The following is a 17,397-nucleotide window of genomic DNA, read 5'->3' as shown; positions in this document are numbered from 1 at the left end:
CCTACTACTTTCTAAGCTCCAGGATTTCAACTGGGGATTCAATCTCTCAGTTTTTACTCAGTACAGCTTCAAGCAAAAGAGCCCATTGACATCAGTGGGAGCTGGGCCTAAATATGAGCAATAGATTCTGGAGCCTGAATTGTAACTCTTTGTGATGCATTTTTCCTGCTAGTTTGGACACACAGTTATGCAACTCTTTATGGAAGATTTTTGTTTTTCATTTGTGCATTGGAACAATGAAAACTGACTAACTTTACCCATAAACTTATTAGAGCTGTGAGGGCATCTTGGGGGGAAGCTGTGAAAGTGCTCAGTGCTTTCCATTTGGATGTTACTTTATCTCTTGAATTTAACTGAACTCACATAAGACACCGGCTCTTTGCATTTGTAATTATCAGAGGGACATAAATTCAGCAATGTGCTGGGTCAGCTGTCTTCTTTTCACCTAAGCAGTGCATTTACAGCACACACATGCTCTCAGATGATTATTCTCTTATCAATTATGGTATCTAAACTTTTTTCCTGGTAAATCTAGTTCACACAGACCAACAGTTCAAATGATGTGTTTTCTGGGTCTCAGGAGGAAAGGTGTGGCTCACTTTTGGTTTAGTAACTTACAGAGATTGAGTTTTGAATAATGTAAATGGGAGGCGGGTGATAATTTGTGATGCTGTGAGTGCAATTAGTGAGATAAATACAGAGCTAGATTCATTTTCTCTGAAAAGAGGCAATCTGATTGCTATGCAAAAAGCACCTTTATTTGTGATACGGGCTGTTCATAATGTGGTTTGCAATGCACAAAGTGGCATTTTGATTTGGAGCTTTGAAGACTTCTGGGATGAATAAAACATGAAATTAATTGCCAGAGAAGAACCTTTGCCAGAATAGATGAGATCTACTGTGCTGAATAGAAGCTATAACTTATGACAGGGTCTGTTCCACTCCCAAAGGAAATTATGTCAATACCAGGAAAGGTTAAAAAGCCCTTCAAATAATTTGCAGTACCAGAAGTCCTTTCTCTTCATATGTGGGTTGAGAGTACATATGTAAATTGAGGATAAACATATATTCATGTGTCCAATCATCCTGCACCAGGTATTAGAACAGAAATATGAAAAATATCAAACTCCATGTTTTGTATTAGTAAATTTTAATGAGTGTTGCAGTCAATTTTCACCTAGGGAAAGCCATTAATTTGGGAGAACAGGCAGATTTGGATGTTTTGATACAAGGAAGTGTTACCAAAATCCTCTAAAATATTTGGGATAAATAAGACTCTTTGCCTTCAGTACTTTTTTCTTGGCTAAGAGGTGTGTGTGTAGCTGACAAAGTTCTGGCCTCTGCACTGACCCCAATACAAGACTTTTTCACTTATCTATACATTTTTAGCAAACAAAGAAATTAATGTTCATTGCTTCTAAGTTGCATAACTCTCTTCATTAGTTAGTGTTCTGTCCCCTGTTGGTTATTGATTTCTCAGTGTTCATGCTAATCTGGTGCACGTTCTTTAGTCTTTATCTCTTGCTCAGGTGGGGAGTCTCCAGCTTTCCATGCCTTAATCATCTCTGTGTCTTCTGGTGACACCAATGTCCTTGAGGGGCCATAAAGTTAAAATCACAGATGCCCAATCTTCAAATCCCTTTGGTTTTGTTTATTGAAGCTCGTCAGTGTTAGTTTTAACAAAATTTAGGTTTGGATGATTTAATGATAAAAGTAACAATGTCTGTGAAGAAACTTAACTGACACTGGCCAAAAGTGAGCACTGCACACAACTAATTAAAAATTGACTGGGAAACTTAGTTCCAACAGAGGATCCTAAGTTGCTATGTGAAGTTGTATATGAAATGTTCAAAGTACTTACAAAAGCCTGCTGAGGTCAGGGAACACTCCACACACCCACGAGAATCCCGGGTATCAGTCTTTTGCAGTAGGTCTTTCTTCTGATCACTGTTGTTCTCCTCTCCATTCTCTCCATATTCTTCTTGTGTTGATATTTTTTTGGATGGAATTGGTATTGCATTCCAGTGCAGGTCTTAGCAGCACTAAAGAGCCCAGAATAATTTTTTTGCCTGTCTTGCAGATAGTATTTGCCTTTAGGAGAACCTTTAGAACTATGATTGCACTTTTTTGCAAAAGTGTGACATTTTTAAAGTACATTGGCTGATTTTTGTGTTCTTTTGTACCATTAATTTGGCTTACATGTCATACATAGCTATCATCTTGTTCATTTCCATTGCTTCTCTTAATTCTTTCTCCACCTTTCCAATATTTTATTTGCATTGCTCTCCTGTCTGTGATCAGAATGTGAAAGTACTCACTGATGGTTAATCGTACACCATGCAGTGCTTTTGCTGGAAGTACCTACTCGTCTGCTCTGGTGTTTGGCAAGGAAGCAGATCTGGGTTCCACCTGCTCCTTTCTTGGGACTCCCATGCAGGAAATATGTGTATGGATGTGTGTGTGTTCTGATAAATAGGATGGAGGATATGAATTTGTTTCTCATCGAAGATGAAGATTTTGCAGAGGTGCCATCTCTGTAATGTAGCACCGGACCAGCCAAGAATTTTGCATTTTTGTGAACTCTGTTGTAGAGCCACTGCACATCTCTGTACTCAGACTGATCTGATCTCATAAGGTGTGTAGTGCTCTTGCCAGCTCACCTTGTATCTGCTTGAGCTGGTGGACCTTATGGCCAGGCAGTCATTTTTCTCTTTTAAATTTGTTTTGATTATTCTGTCAAAAGATAATTCTCAAAAGTTAAAGATTGAAAATTTTATTGTCTTCAGGATTTGCAGCCTTTATCAATACAAATCTTAATGCTATTATTTGAAATGCCAGAGTGATTAAGAAGAAATGTATATTTCTATGAACTGAGAATGTGATATTGCTATTGTTATATATAATAAACCGCTAGAGAGAATTTTTCTTTAGTTCTGACATTTGAACAAGCCTATTAAGAACAAGTCACAAGCTATTTTGTTTTCAGCTATTCAAAGCTGCCCAGTTTAGACACATTCCTTGTTTGCTTTGTGGCAGTTTCAAACCACTTTGTTCTACATCTGTATGGTCATCTTGATTAAATTTTAATGTGAAAGCCGGATGCATAAGGCCTGGTGAACTAACAATCAGGGATAAGGTCACCATCTGCTCTTATAGTCAAAGCTTTGAGCTTAGAATTGCTTTTTATATTCAGTAACAGGCCTGAATGTCTCTTACATAGGGTCAAATGAAAACAGGAAACCAACAGAAGGCACCTCTCTATTGTACAGAAACTTGTTGCAGAGCTTCTTGGTGTTTGGGTCAAGCAATACAATTTTTGTTCAAGACAGAACCTATTCAACCACCTGTAACTTGATTCCAAGTCTCAAATTTATTCTTTTTGTCAATCCGTTAACTTTCCTGAAGCATTCTTGGGGATACTTATGGCTTTTACTTTGCTTTCAGAATTTTCTCAGCTCATTACATCACTGATCTTCTGTACTGTACTTTGGCCCAGCCCGACAATGTTTTCTTGTGCTGTAGAAGACAGGACTGACTGATTCTCATGGTAAGCCAGACCTTTGGAAAGTGGGAACAGGGACACTCTTAGGTGTTTTAAAAGTAGCCAGCCAGTTCCGTCATTGCTGTCTGCCTCTGCTTAGGAAGAGTAACCATCCTATGCAGTATTTCTCCAGCCAAGCCAATCACTTCTGGCTGTACTGTTCTGTTACCTTGTCTCTGTCCATGAATGCTTCAAGCTTCCTTACTAAAGACCAAGTATGTTCCTGTCCTACATGGGCTCACTGTCACCTGAAAATTATTTACCTCAGGAGCACTAAGTTCAGGAATTGAAACCAAGAGAGATCAGATTTTTAGGCTGAGCACTGAAGCCCACATCTGTTTAAACACCTCTATTGTACTGCTATTTTATTAATAAACTCTTGTCTTTGTTTTTTTCTCTTTTCTCTTTGTTAGGTACACTTTCTCATTGGCAGCCTGACAACCTAATTGTGTTTCAGTTCCAGATAAAGTACCTTCCACTAAGTTAACTTCTTAGTAGTCTCTGATACATAGCTTAACTTGAGTATCTCTGAATACTATGAGCATTACTTTGCAACTGACATTAATGCTGTGAGTCTGTTGTACCTGGACACTCAGAGCTTCTTCTAGTGAGCAATCTAGAGAAGCCCAAGTCACTATTTAGGCTTACTTGTTTGAAATGGAAGTTATTCAGCAGTTTTCAATGACATTTTTAATGAAATGCCAACAAGCGTGCATGATGCTAGGTGCCAGTTTTAAACCTGCTGACAAGTTTAAATTTTATGTATCAGGGGGCTCTTTCCTGCTCTTCTACCACACAGACAACGAGAACATTAATGCTGTTGGATAATACATCATCATTTTTATATAATTTATTTAATCTTTTCATGCATTATTTCTTAATTTAAGAAGAATTCTAAATAGTAAGAAGAGGAACAAATGAGTTTGTTTTCTCCTAATTAAAAATACTCCCATATGAAGAAAAGACTCAGAAAGTTCCATCTGTTCTGGATGAAATTAGGCTGCGACTCCTAGGTTAATCTAACTCTTTTGACCTTCTTTTTCTCTGCAGAATAGGACAAAAGCCTATTTCTTTTAATGCACTTTGCATGCTCTCTTCAGACAGGATAGGTGGCTGCAGTGAATAAGATTGATGACATGAAAATTTTGCATTGTTAGCAATGCATTTTGAATACTCTTAATGTACTGTTCCATATTCATGGGGTTTTTCGCAGTAATGTCTGTTATGGTTAAAAATGACAGCAAAACAATTTTTTCATTTGCATTGGAATTAATGAGGCCTAGTTCATAATGACACCATGTTGCTACTCCCTCTAGTGCATCAAGTCACATGTCTCCACAATGCTTCCAGTTCCATGCCATGTTTCCTTGCTCTTCAGCATGCAGGCAGAATTTCTTCCCATTCCCTTGTTGTCTGTTCCATGAGAGGCAGCATCTGCTGTGACTGATGCTAAATGTGTGCTGAAATCCATGTGGTAACTGGGTAAGCATAAACCAAAATAATCGGCCTGAAGTGGAGAGAAATGATCAGAGATGGTTCTCACCCCTTAGGAAAGACTGAGTCTCAGTTTTCTTTATTCAGGTCTTTAATGACGGTTGTGGGAACTTGGTTATTCTTAAGGCATTTTCTTAAAGCATATTCATCCAGTATTGCTGCTGCATTTGGTGGCCTGTGCTTTCCAGCCACACCATGCAGTGTTATTAACTGTCTGAAAAGTATATTTGTCTGTGCAATTCGATTTTCATCCATATTTTTGTAAGTGTTAACATTTCTTTATAGCATAATCTTACTTTTGTTAAGCTTTTAACCCTTTGAATGTGGACTCATAATTTTCATCACCTATACAAAAATGCTACAATCCAAGGACAAGCCTTTAGAATAGGTAGGTACATATCACCATTTGTGCAGGCAGGGGAACTAAGCATCATGCTTCTAGAGTCACATCTTGACAGAGCAGAACTGATACCATTAGATTCCCTCAGGATCCCACCTTGGTAATGGGGAGAACAATCAGCACATTGTTGTCATCCATTCCACTTTGAAACAGTTTATTTTCTGCTTGAGATCCAATTATTTTGAACAGAGCTCTCTAAAAAGGAAAACAGTTTATATCAATTAGTGGAAACAAACATATGTTCTATCACTGTGCAAAGATCCTATTTAAAATTCTCAAGTGAAGTTAGGACATGTACATATTTTAAAATAGAACATAACGTGTCACATATGATTGTGGCAGAAGGGGAGCTGATATGCAAAGACGTTATGAATGCCACAGATGAGGCTGTGTGAAAACCTAGAAATATTGATACGTCACCTAGTTACTGTGTGAGAAACTCTGGGAAGACTCGTGCAGCACGTGCTTTGCAGGACAATTTCTTTGGCATAACGACTAAGGGGCAGCCTGCATGATTTGCTGCCCCTGAGGCCTGACAGGAAAGAGCAGAACCAAATTTGTGACCATCCAGGACACAGCTCTTGCTGACTGAGCAGCCACCAAGCAGCTGAAGTGTCCATGGTCTCTCACAGAACAGCTGCCTAGTGGAAGTGACCTACCCCAATGTGCCAAACAGGTTGTCCTGCCTCTTACCTGCCTGAGTATGTGGAGTCCTCTCAGGTGTGATAGACCTTGGCTGCATTTTGGGACACTGATGAGGAAACAGTAATTGAAAAGTGGGAGCAGGCTGCTTTTAAGTATGTCTATATGTATGTTTGGCCAAATTTTTTTATTATGATAGCAGTTTTGGCTACTTTTTAAAAAAGGTCAAATATGCACAGAAAAGTATGATTATAAGTTGTATGTGCATTCCCCGTGACTGTGGGTGGATGTAAATAGGGAATGCAAATATACCTGATTAGTTGATTGCAGCTGAATGTACAAGTTCTCTGTGTGCTGTTATTGAAAGTATTTGCATAACAGACATGTACACCCAGTGTAAAGTAGTTACTAAAATTGGAACTCCTCAGCTCATTGACACATAGTGGCTAGGAATAGAAGAGAGAACAGTTTTGGAATGTAGTAATCCTCTAAGCTACACTTCTTGAATGTACAATTTATCATTTAGAAGGGCTTTCCATCAGTAGGTTGTTTTGGCACTGAGGTAATGATGTTGTGTACTGTGAAAGGACGGAAATGAATCTTTCTGTAGTTGCTGGGGAAATAGCTCAGCTTAGCTTGAGAGCAGGGACAATGCAGGCTAGAATGGTGTAAAATTGTAATGAATCCTATGTGGTATCAATCCATCTTCATGACAACAGGTCCAAACTTTGCAATACTTCAGCTGGCTTATAATGAATATGTTATACCACTGTGTTAACAAGCTGCTTCAGTGTTTTTGTGGATTCCAAAACATTATTGAGGTCATGGAAGCTGTTTAGCTGTATCTAGCTAGAAATTGGGAATGACTGAATATGACTGAAATCCTGTGCAATAATAAGTTCAGTTTAGACTTGTGTGAAGCTAGATTGCTTTTTAAAAAACAATTTTCATTCTGAAATGGGTGATAATGATGTAACTGACTGCATTAGCCAAATCAAGATTTTAATTTTAGCATGAATTGCACAGTATTAACTAGTTTAAGACTAACTAGCAATGGACCATGTGCTCTTCACGTCAGATTATGATAGCTGTTTTAAAATGAGCAATCCACTCACTGTTAATGTAACAGGGCCAACTTTATCTCTGATGTAACACCCAACAGAAGCCTGTTGCATTTACATCAGACCCTGGTTTTAAAGTTTGCCATTTCTGTTTTGCGAAACGGTTTCATATTGCACTATTCTTCCCAGAGATGGCTGTCTAGCTTTGGAGTGTTTTACAGGTTCACTAAAACCTCAACAACCAAGATTTGATCCCATTTCAGAGATTCACACTTGCCAGCCTAATAAGAACATGGTCAATTATTGGTCTTTTTAATCCCACTGCATTTCCCTGAGGAGCAAGGAAAGGACTTAGTTCATTGCCTGGCATGTCTGGATTCTGTAAATCCACTGCCATCTATGTTTCAGTCCTGGTGCTCATATGGACTGGGAAAGCAAGTCTTGAAATTTCTCTGGAATTTGAATTGAGGTAGGTAAGAAATTAGGCCATGGTAGCTCAGAATGTGATATGTGTGAGAGTAAACATCCACAGCCAACCTAGTTGGTTTTTACTGCACTTGACTACAAATTACATTTTTACTCCTATTTGGACAGTCTGAGAACCAAAAGTGTCCTTGTTGCATCCTGACTACATCCACTTTGAATCCAGCAAGGATTCTGTTGCTCAGACCTGACAGAGAATAGCAATTCCTCTGTTCTTGGTAGGTCACAGAGGAGAAGGAAAGCTTCCATTGGAAGTCTCTGCTCTGGTGGACTTTCAGCCTAGTAAGTAATGGGTAACGTTGATGTTCTACTTCAGCAGGCTGTCAAACTAAATATGCTTCTGTGATGATGCTTCTGGCATAGCTGGCCTAATGCATATGCAATTCATGGATTCAAGTAAAGTAAAAATGAAATAAAGTGCACAGTGAGTGTATGAGCTGGAAAACCTTATGCCATTTCTGTGACTAAGGCAGGTGACTTGGGGGTTGAGCTGTGTTTCCCTGGAGCAGGAGGAGAGGCCCCTGGTGATGAAAGTTGTAGCACTAGTACTGCCGGGGCTCCTGAAGTCATCAGAAATCATCATGCCTACATGCCCATCCCCTTGGCACTAAGAGGCAGAGGGAGATGAACTGCAATGGCTCCAGCTGCAGGACATATTAGAGTCTTTTTGCTAATGCAGACATCTGTATAAATAAATGGCAAACCCTACATTGCACAGTGAATGGCAAAAGCCTGACTTTGAGACCCAGAAATACTTGAGTGAAGTCAAAATCTCCACAGGCATCTATGAGTTTTGGACCTGTTTTTCACAGGGGCCTTGATATTTGTTCTGGCTTTTAGCAACTGCTGACCAGAAACAGAGACAGGGCTCTTTTACAAGCCATATAGGATCTGTTGCAGCTGACTGACTCTCTGGGAGCTTACAAGAGCTACAAATATGGGAAAGATTTTCTTCTATAATGCTGTTTTGCCTTGCCTCTCTTAGAAGTTTATACTGAGGACCCTTCATTACTGAAACACAGGCTAACCCTGATCTGATCTAAGATCCTAGATTTTTATTTCACAGAGGTAGTAACTGCACAACCCCCTCTTCCAGTTAGACAGGTGTGAAAAGTGTTGAGTGAGGCACACTAGCTTCTGCTTACTGTTTAGCAGCTGAACACTTTGTGTGCCGAGGGCATGGCGAGGCATGGAGGGAACTGGTGAACAAGACTGGGAGAGCAAGGACGTCCACTGCTTGAAGACAGATCTGGGGTGATTGGAGGAACTGAGGTGTGTCCTGTTCAGGAAATAGGCTGTAATAGTACATTCTCCAGATACAGAGTTTGAGGACAGGCAGTTGTCACTGAGAACAGAGGAGGAGATAGGATGGTGTGAATGAGGAAGGACATTGTGCCGAAAACAGAGTAACACTCACATGGATGGCAACTAACAGACACCTTGAACTTGAGGCTAAAGACTGAAATGGTAAAACAAGTGTAACAGAAAACAATTACAGATCTTCCAGGGCTGGGTGAAAAGACAGATCAGGAAATATTTATGCAGACAGGGGACTGTAATTGGGCTAGGTCATTGATCATATGAAACTGTAATTACTTTGACATTGACTGCAGTGAGAATTACAGAGGGATTTAGGAAGCTGGAGCTGTGTGTATTGACAAATTCTTTCTACCCTGCAGCTTGACAACCAACAAGATTAGAGGCCATTTGGAAAAAGCTGCAATGGCTAAGCAAGGCAGCACATCTGCTGATGCCAGCACTCAGGCCAGAATGACATTAGCTGAAAGTTAGGATGGAAGGAAATTGATGCTGAGTGTGAGCATGATTCTGATTTCCAGATGCTCTGTTGTACTCTGTGGGCCATAACATTTGGGTGAATTGAAGTGGATATAATTTTACTGGATAATTATACCATGTTAGTTTTTAAGACTACATGTTCTGACATAGGTTTGAAACAGAATCACTGACCTTAGTGGGGTTTGATTGTATTTGTCTTAAACTTTTGAGAATATATAGCTGATGCAAATATGATTTCTAACTAGGATCTAGGAAGTAGATAACAAGTCTCTGTTCTTGCTGGGTAGAAGGAGTTGAGACTGACAAGGTGGGGATAAATACTTTTTCTATGGGATGCAGATGACAGCAGTTAAGTGGTTCAGACAGACCACTGAAACCATCACACATTCCTATTGAAAGGCAAACGACAAAGATGCAGGGAAAGCCCTGTTCCAACAGTCCTTACCTAATTTGTCCTGCTGAGGGCTTTTAAAAGCCACAAGACATAATTTACAGAAAGACCCATGCCCTTTCTTACATTGACATAACATTGTGGACTAACTTGTGGTGTATATTTACAGTGACGTAATGAATATTTGATCTAAAATAGTTTTCTCATGGGAGCTTCTGTGAGCTGTTTACTAGGAATGTCCATCATGAATTTTGAAGTGTTAACTCCTTGGAATGGACAAATTATATTACTCCACTTGTTCTGCCAAATTCTCAGTAAAAATCTGCAAATTTCTTTTTGGATTGAGATTAATGGGGCAGCATCACACCAACCCCACTTGGGTCTGCCATAGTAATCTAATAAATTTATAACTTTCATGCTTCCAGGACAAATATGATTTTGAAACGTGGTTAGCATTAATATATTTTAAGAACTACACCAAATTCACTATATTTTTCAGCAGTCTGGCCTGGATATTCCCTCTGTAGAGTGTTTCTAGAACTTCAGCAAAATGAGGGAAATAAACTGTTTCAAAAGCATTTTTTGTGTATATGCATTTTCCAGGCTAGAGAGTAAGAGTTTCCTACACAGCCACACAATTCCTACCACTTCTTTAGGAAAGCAACTTTGTTTCTACAGAATGCTAGGGGTTGTAAGGGCCCCAGTTCCCATACTCCTCCTGCCAGGAGCAGGGACACCTTCTGCTAGCCCAGGTTGCTCCAGAAGCCATCCAACCTGCCCTTGGACACTTCTGGTCTCTGGAAACCCACAGCCTCCCCGGGCAGCTCAGGAGTGATGCTGTCAGTGTGGGCCAAGGAAGCAGGGAGGATTCACAGAACCCAGGAGGGGCTCTAGGGATAACAGTGGGATCTAGGAGGTTGCAAGGGGAGAAGATGGACCCGGAACAAGAGGGCAGTGGCAGAGGGCAGTGCTGAGAAGCTGCTTGTTCTGAGTCACAGCACTGGCACAGGAATGTGCATCATTTCTCTGTGGAGGAGCCTGGGGGGAAGGTGATCTCTTCTGCTCATTCAGGTTCTTTCTAATGTACAAGCCTCTGAGCAAATTTTCACAAATAACACTAAAATACAAATAATATTAACATACAGCTGCTGACTGACAGTTATAGATTTGTTGCTCTTCTTGAAATATAATTAGTGCTAAAATAATACCAAACTGGAAGCTCTGGGAGCTGTGCATCTCCAAGAATTTTTCTTTCTTTTCGGGACTAAAGAAATAGTAGAGATAGTCACAGAAACAAGAAAAATAGCTTAGCTGTATTCCCTCTGCTATCTGCAATGTGATTTTGTTCACCGAGCTCAAGCAGGCTGTTTTCTGCATGTCTTTCCCTGTCTCCTAAATAAGGCAGTTCTGTGTCATTTTGGAGCGTTCTTATTTCTGCCAGGGGAATCACTGCCATCTCCTGGCCAAGCGGCAGAGAATGCTAAAATCCTTCCAGGCACTCATGAGCTGTACCACTGCCCTACTCTGGGGAAGCAGGGATTCCCAGTGGGGTCCCTGTGGGTTTGGTGCAGGCCATTCCATGGCTATTGTACCAGTTATTTATCTGAGCATTCAGAGGAAAAGGGAACACAGTTCATCATAGCTTGGCTGTCTGCTCCAATGCGTCCTGACTAGTCAAATTTGTACATTTGTTCCATCGTTGGTAATATGGAAATGGAATTAAATCCATTATTTGTGCTATAAAAGGGGGACAATTTAAGTAGTCTTTCCTTAGACAATACCTTAGACTTCTTTAACAATATCCTTACAGATCAACAATACTCCTTTGTGTTACAGATCCACACAAATTCAGTCTGTACAAAAATCTGTAGGAGTGAATAGCGAAAGGTGCAGCTGGGTGCCATCAGTCCTATCAACTAGTTATATAGTGCCAAGAAATGCCTTGTGCTTTCTTTGCTAAGAAATAGAAATATCCCCATGAGTACATGTGAAGGGACAAAATTATTTCCTTTCATTTATTAGGAGCAATTGTTTCCATAAGATCTTTATGTCTCTCCTAAAACTCTGATTTTCAGCATGATTACATTTTCTATCACTCTTAATCAGAAAATTCTGACTTACATTTAAGTCAGCTTAAATATTTATTTACCCAAATAACAGTTTGGAATGAGCATTTCCTAGTTTTTATCTTCCAATAACTTGCCTTTATTGTGACCTCTGAGTTCATAGCCAGAAGTAGATTAAAAAACCCACTTAAGTATAGCCGCTTTGGAGTGAATCTGCCAGCTAGTGCTATATAAAAGTTACATTTCAAAATATCAGTATCCATTGTACCTTGTGTGTCTGGCAAGGACTAATGGATAAGGAGGTAAAGACGGGGAGTACCAATACAGCATTTTGAGACTTTGGCTTGTGTATTACAAGAAGAAAAATGTTCTTAAAGCATGAGACCGGGAGCTTGCAGCCATTTGACTCTTCGATTCATTGTGCTTGTTCACATCCTTTCTGTGCTCTAATTCCACAACTCTCTCAATTGGCTGCATGGAAGAAAGAATTTGGCCAGAAGCTGACACCACTTCTCAATAAGATTAGGAGCAACCTTTAATCTCATTTTTTGTTATTCCTAGTTCCCATTCATATATACAATGAAGGACAATAGTTTTTTATTGCCCACCATGTAGTCTGTGGGACTTTCAGGATAAAGGATTTGGTGTACAATGGTTTTCAGTTTTTTACTTCCTACAGACCAGAGCTTATTTTACAGTGTTCTTTCTCACACTCAGTAGGCCTCCCCTCATCCCATGAACTGTTTCTAGTAAACAAATTATCTGAACATTTTGTTATGCCCCAAAGATGCATATGTCTGTATCATAAGTATTAGTCAAATGTTCCAAAAAACCCCATGCAGCAGAACAGATAATTATATAAAAGGCTTCTCACCAGGGAATAATTCAGAAGAAATCAAACCTGACCCTGGTACGTTTTGAGGCTTTTTAATAATTTTTAGTAGCCATATAAACTGAACTCAGATTAAGACTTTGACCTGTCTTTGATATAAAGCCTAACAGCAGACAGTAAAGCAGGAATGGTGGCAGATTTAATCATGGATTTTACCCACATTCAGCAGGCCAGCAGAGCACTCAGTTCAGAGACTCATAAGAATATTATTTCCCCGTGAAATCCTCTTGCTGCTTTCTGGTTCACTGACAGCATCTGAAAATGTACTCTGATCTGATGTGGTATCACTTACAAGGGAATTCTCTCTGGCCTTCATCAATAATAGAAGTTGCAAGGGATCTCACTTCTAACTGGTCTTTAAACTCACTTCACGAAAACACTTGCCAGCCTTGCTGAGCTGTGAGTCAGTGAAAGATTGCACCCGTTTTCCTGTTCTCTCCTACAATGCCTGCTCTTAAAGGGCAAAAACCAGTCAACACAAGGAATGGTGTGAAGTTTTCATGTTTAAAACCTGAAACCTTCAGGTGTACTGCCGAGCCTGTACTTTTCTAGATCTCTTAAAAGTGCAGAGCCATCATGTGTAGTAGGCTTCACAGTGTTCCCTTCTGCTGAAAAAAAGAAATCATTATAATCATTTCACAGGGTCCCTCATCTCGCTGAACCCCCTAATTTCCTCGTCCCCTTTCAGCTTTCCCTCCCTGAGGTTTAAAACTGACAGCTGTGATCACTATGCAAAAGCTAATGGATGTTGGCAGCAGTTTGCAGTGTGCCCCTGGAGGAGGTGCAGACAGGGTTGACTGGGTGTTACCATCTGTTCCCTGTCAGTTTATCACCAAGGTGGCCCGTGTTTACCAAACAGCATTCAAGGAGGGATAAAGGGAGCCCTCCAACTTTGCACTGAAGCAGATGAGAGTACTGCCCTGGGCTGTTTGTTCAGCTGGAGGGTCCCGAGCTGCTCCAGGGAGGCCGCGATAGCCCCTGGCTACGGTAACAGCCTTGGCTGCCCACACCCTCTTCACAGAGTGCCAGTGCCTTTGGCTGCATGCCTCAGCTGGCCATCGGGAAACTCTTGGACATGTCGGTGTCCAGAGTTCCGGAAAGGTGACTGCTGGGTTTTCCTGAAGTGTCTCAGAGTGCTTCGCCCATGGGGAGCACAGTGGTGAGAGGAGGACGGAGAGCTTCTCCTGCTCCACACTCGCTGCTTTGCTCCGGCACCTCGCCTTGATTCCTGGACGCTGCTGCGTCTGATGATGCAGCTGGCTGACTGGGCAGAAAGCACGGCAGCAAGAGAATGAGGAGATTGTTGCTGAGTCAGCAAGCTGAAGCAGGTGACAGAGAAGGGGGACGAGTGCCGGGCTCGGCCCAGGACACGCCAGAACCAGGAGGCCGGAGCCCTGCCCGTGGGCGGCAGCCCCGAACCCGCGGGTGCGTGTGCAGCCCTGCTCCCAGGCTGAGCTTGCGTTAAACACGCTGACTGCTGCGCCACGCAGCGCCTGCAGTCAAAGAAAGGGATCTTCAGGGAACTGCCTGAAATGAAGGGAAACCGGTCGGTTTCTGGAGAAGTTCTGTCTAGGGAAAGACTAAGAGAGAAGGATTTCCGTGTTGCCAGATGTATCGATCACGTGGGTGTCCTTTTCTCCTGCCTGATTTTACGTCTCAAAAAAGCTGATGAAACCAGCAGGGGTTTTACTTACTGCTGCTTAAACAGACATTTCCATGAGATTTAATAGATTTTACAATTTTATGAGTATCCATGAATAAACTTAACTACTAATGAGGAATTAAGCTAGAAATACGTGGTTTCCTATGGGTGTTCTTCATCTTTGAGACCAGACTCAGATGAGTCTGATCTCAGCTATTAAGGCAAATTCTAAATAGTATTCTCGACATTTTTTAATGGTTGTAAAAGCCTAAACTAAAGAAAACTCAGTTGATGAAAGGAGAAACCCAGAGTTTCTCATCAAGAACCTTTCTGGGGTATATACAGAGGAAAGTCAGGAGGAAAAATTGCTAAATTTTTATTAAGTACAGGTGGTTCAGAGGTCAGAGGATACTTAAACTGCCATGACATGGAGTTATTTCTGTGCTGCAAAAACCTTTCTTGTATGGCACAGGATATATTGCTTGTGTGCTGATTGTGTTTCATGCCTAAACCAATGATAATTCTTGTAGTGTTTAAGACTCAGGGGCACCACGGAATTAATAAGGTATGGATTAATTAATTAATTAATTAGGTATTAATAAGCTATGGATTCTTTTCTGTCTCTAACAATTCTAGTTTCTTGTAGTGTGCCACAAAATACTGAACTAAAGATTCCAGGGGATGGTCCATGGAAATTCTGAAAGATGTTCCAAAGCTTGGGTATCAAGTTTAAAACCTGACTTTGTACCTCCAGTGCCTAATTTATTTTGTGTGACCAATACTCTGCAGTTGCTGATAGTTCATTTTATTGCCATTAAATCACTTCAGATGCTCATTACTGCAACATTCTTTTGCAGCTTTTTTCAATTGCCTTTGGATTCTGTCACCCTAAATGACATTTTATAATTTTTTTTCCTCACCAGACTATTTATCCCATTTATCAGATCATTGGTGAACAAGTTCTGGCAGATCCCAAGAGAGACATGAGCAGTGTAGTGCTGATCCCACCCATCCAGTGTGAAAACTATTCTTTGTTTCTTGTCACTCCACAATTTTAGTGCAGTCATTTCAGTTGGAAATACATCTTGTTCTCATTTCCCATCCATACAGAGGTGAAATAGCTCCCTACTTCATAGTTTTAAACTACCACTTAAAAAGGTTGAAAAGCTCTGCTGCATTTGACTTGAATGCTCAAACCTGTTGGTGGTTGCTGGTTTGCAATCAACTCTGTAACACTGATTCCACTGAGCTTACTGAGACTACACCCAAGCAGGCAGAAGAAATAAGGCTCAAGGTTTGTTACTTGCAGCAAGACCCACCATGTGTTGTACCAGATCTAAAATTGCTTATCATTTCCAAAAACTATAATAAACTCCCTGAAAAATAAACCAGAACTGAGTTCACATGGAATCAGAGATGAATGATGCATCCATTGATGTGATGGCCACATTAACTTATGTGATAATTTGCAGATAAATTCCATCAAACCCCCCAATATTCAAGCACCTCTAATAATATGAATTTGATTTTCGTACATTAAAACTGTGATAAAGCCATACTAATTATTGTTAATTATCTCAAGATGAAAATGTCACTGATGTAAGAAATTATGTGAATAATTTAAAGCTGATTAAATAATAATGATTCTTTCTGCATTGCCTTCAAAGTGCATATAACTAAATTTAATTTTAAGCAGGATCAAGAAAATAATCACTTGATTCAAACAGTAATTACTAATTTTAATCCTAATTCATTTAAAAACAGACCTATTTTTTGCAGACTCTGCAGGGCATTAATTGACATTTTACAAAATGAGTCATTTTGGCAAGGAGAAATATTTTTCACATAGTGAATCATGACAGCCAGAAGGGGTTGTTAAAGAGCTCCAAGGGAGCTTTGGCAGCTCAGTGTAAGCAGCTCTGTTTAGCGGCCGTTTGGCTTCTCCAGGCTAACTGGACAAGTCGTGGTACCTCTGCTCTTCACACCAGCCAGGACACTGCCTTCTCCGCTGCCAGTGGGCAGGAGAGCTGAAGACAGTGTGTCCTAAAGCAGAGAAACAGCTTTGCTGAGACGTGCTGGAACACGACAGAGAACGCTTGAGATCAGTTTAGCAGTGTAAGGATTGGGAGGTTTATTGCTTTTTTTTCCAATCCAGTTTGAAATGGATAGAGAGTCTGGGCAATCTGCTCGGGATTTGAGCCAGGACCCCAGAGCTGGGCTGGTTTTGTTGGGGGCTTTCTGTCTAGACCCTCTGTACCTGCTCACCTGCCACCTATGCCTGGAGGAGTAACAACACCCTCCAAAAATAGGAGGTTTTGGGATGTAAATTCCTTTATTAGAGAACTACCTTTTTGATATGTAACTTGTAAGAATTAAACCCAGTGGCTGACTGGTCCTATAGGATATGTTAAGAAAAACTGCATTAATGTATCAGTAATTTTTCTGATAGTAGATCTTAATCCCCAATGAGATTATTATAACCATCATGTGCAATAAGTGACTTAATGTCACCCATGGGTTTTACCTCTTTTTTCCTGCAGCTAATTCAATTGCTCAGTTTTGCTCCCTCAATCATATGCTTTGTAAGCTCAAGGGTGGTCAGGACTCCACCTAAGGGAGTGTACTGCCATTTGATTGACTACATACAGTCAGCCCACATCTGTTAGTTACCAATTTTACTTTTGTCCCCCTTTAGCTCCTCAGAGGATCCATCTTAATCAGACCTGGAGACAGCTTGCATGCTCTCCTGCTGCACTGGGCACTGCTTCAGCCTTTACAACTTGCTTTAGACAAGTTAGTTCTTTTTTTGTCAAAGCCTGATGGAAGAAAAACTTTTAGCCAATATTTAGCCCTGATCACTTTTTCTCCTTCAGGCTGTATTTATGTTCTGATTGAATAGTCATTACCTTTCTCATTATTTTCTTATAAAGGCATCTGTTTTCTTCAGCACCTAGCTACTGCATTTTCACTTAATTATTTGGCCTTAGC

The sequence above is a fragment of the Sylvia atricapilla genome, chromosome 16 (assembly GCF_009819655.1).
Source record: "Sylvia atricapilla isolate bSylAtr1 chromosome 16, bSylAtr1.pri, whole genome shotgun sequence".
Lineage (NCBI taxonomy): Eukaryota > Metazoa > Chordata > Aves > Passeriformes > Sylviidae > Sylvia > Sylvia atricapilla.
This window is presented reverse-complemented; position numbering follows the sequence as displayed.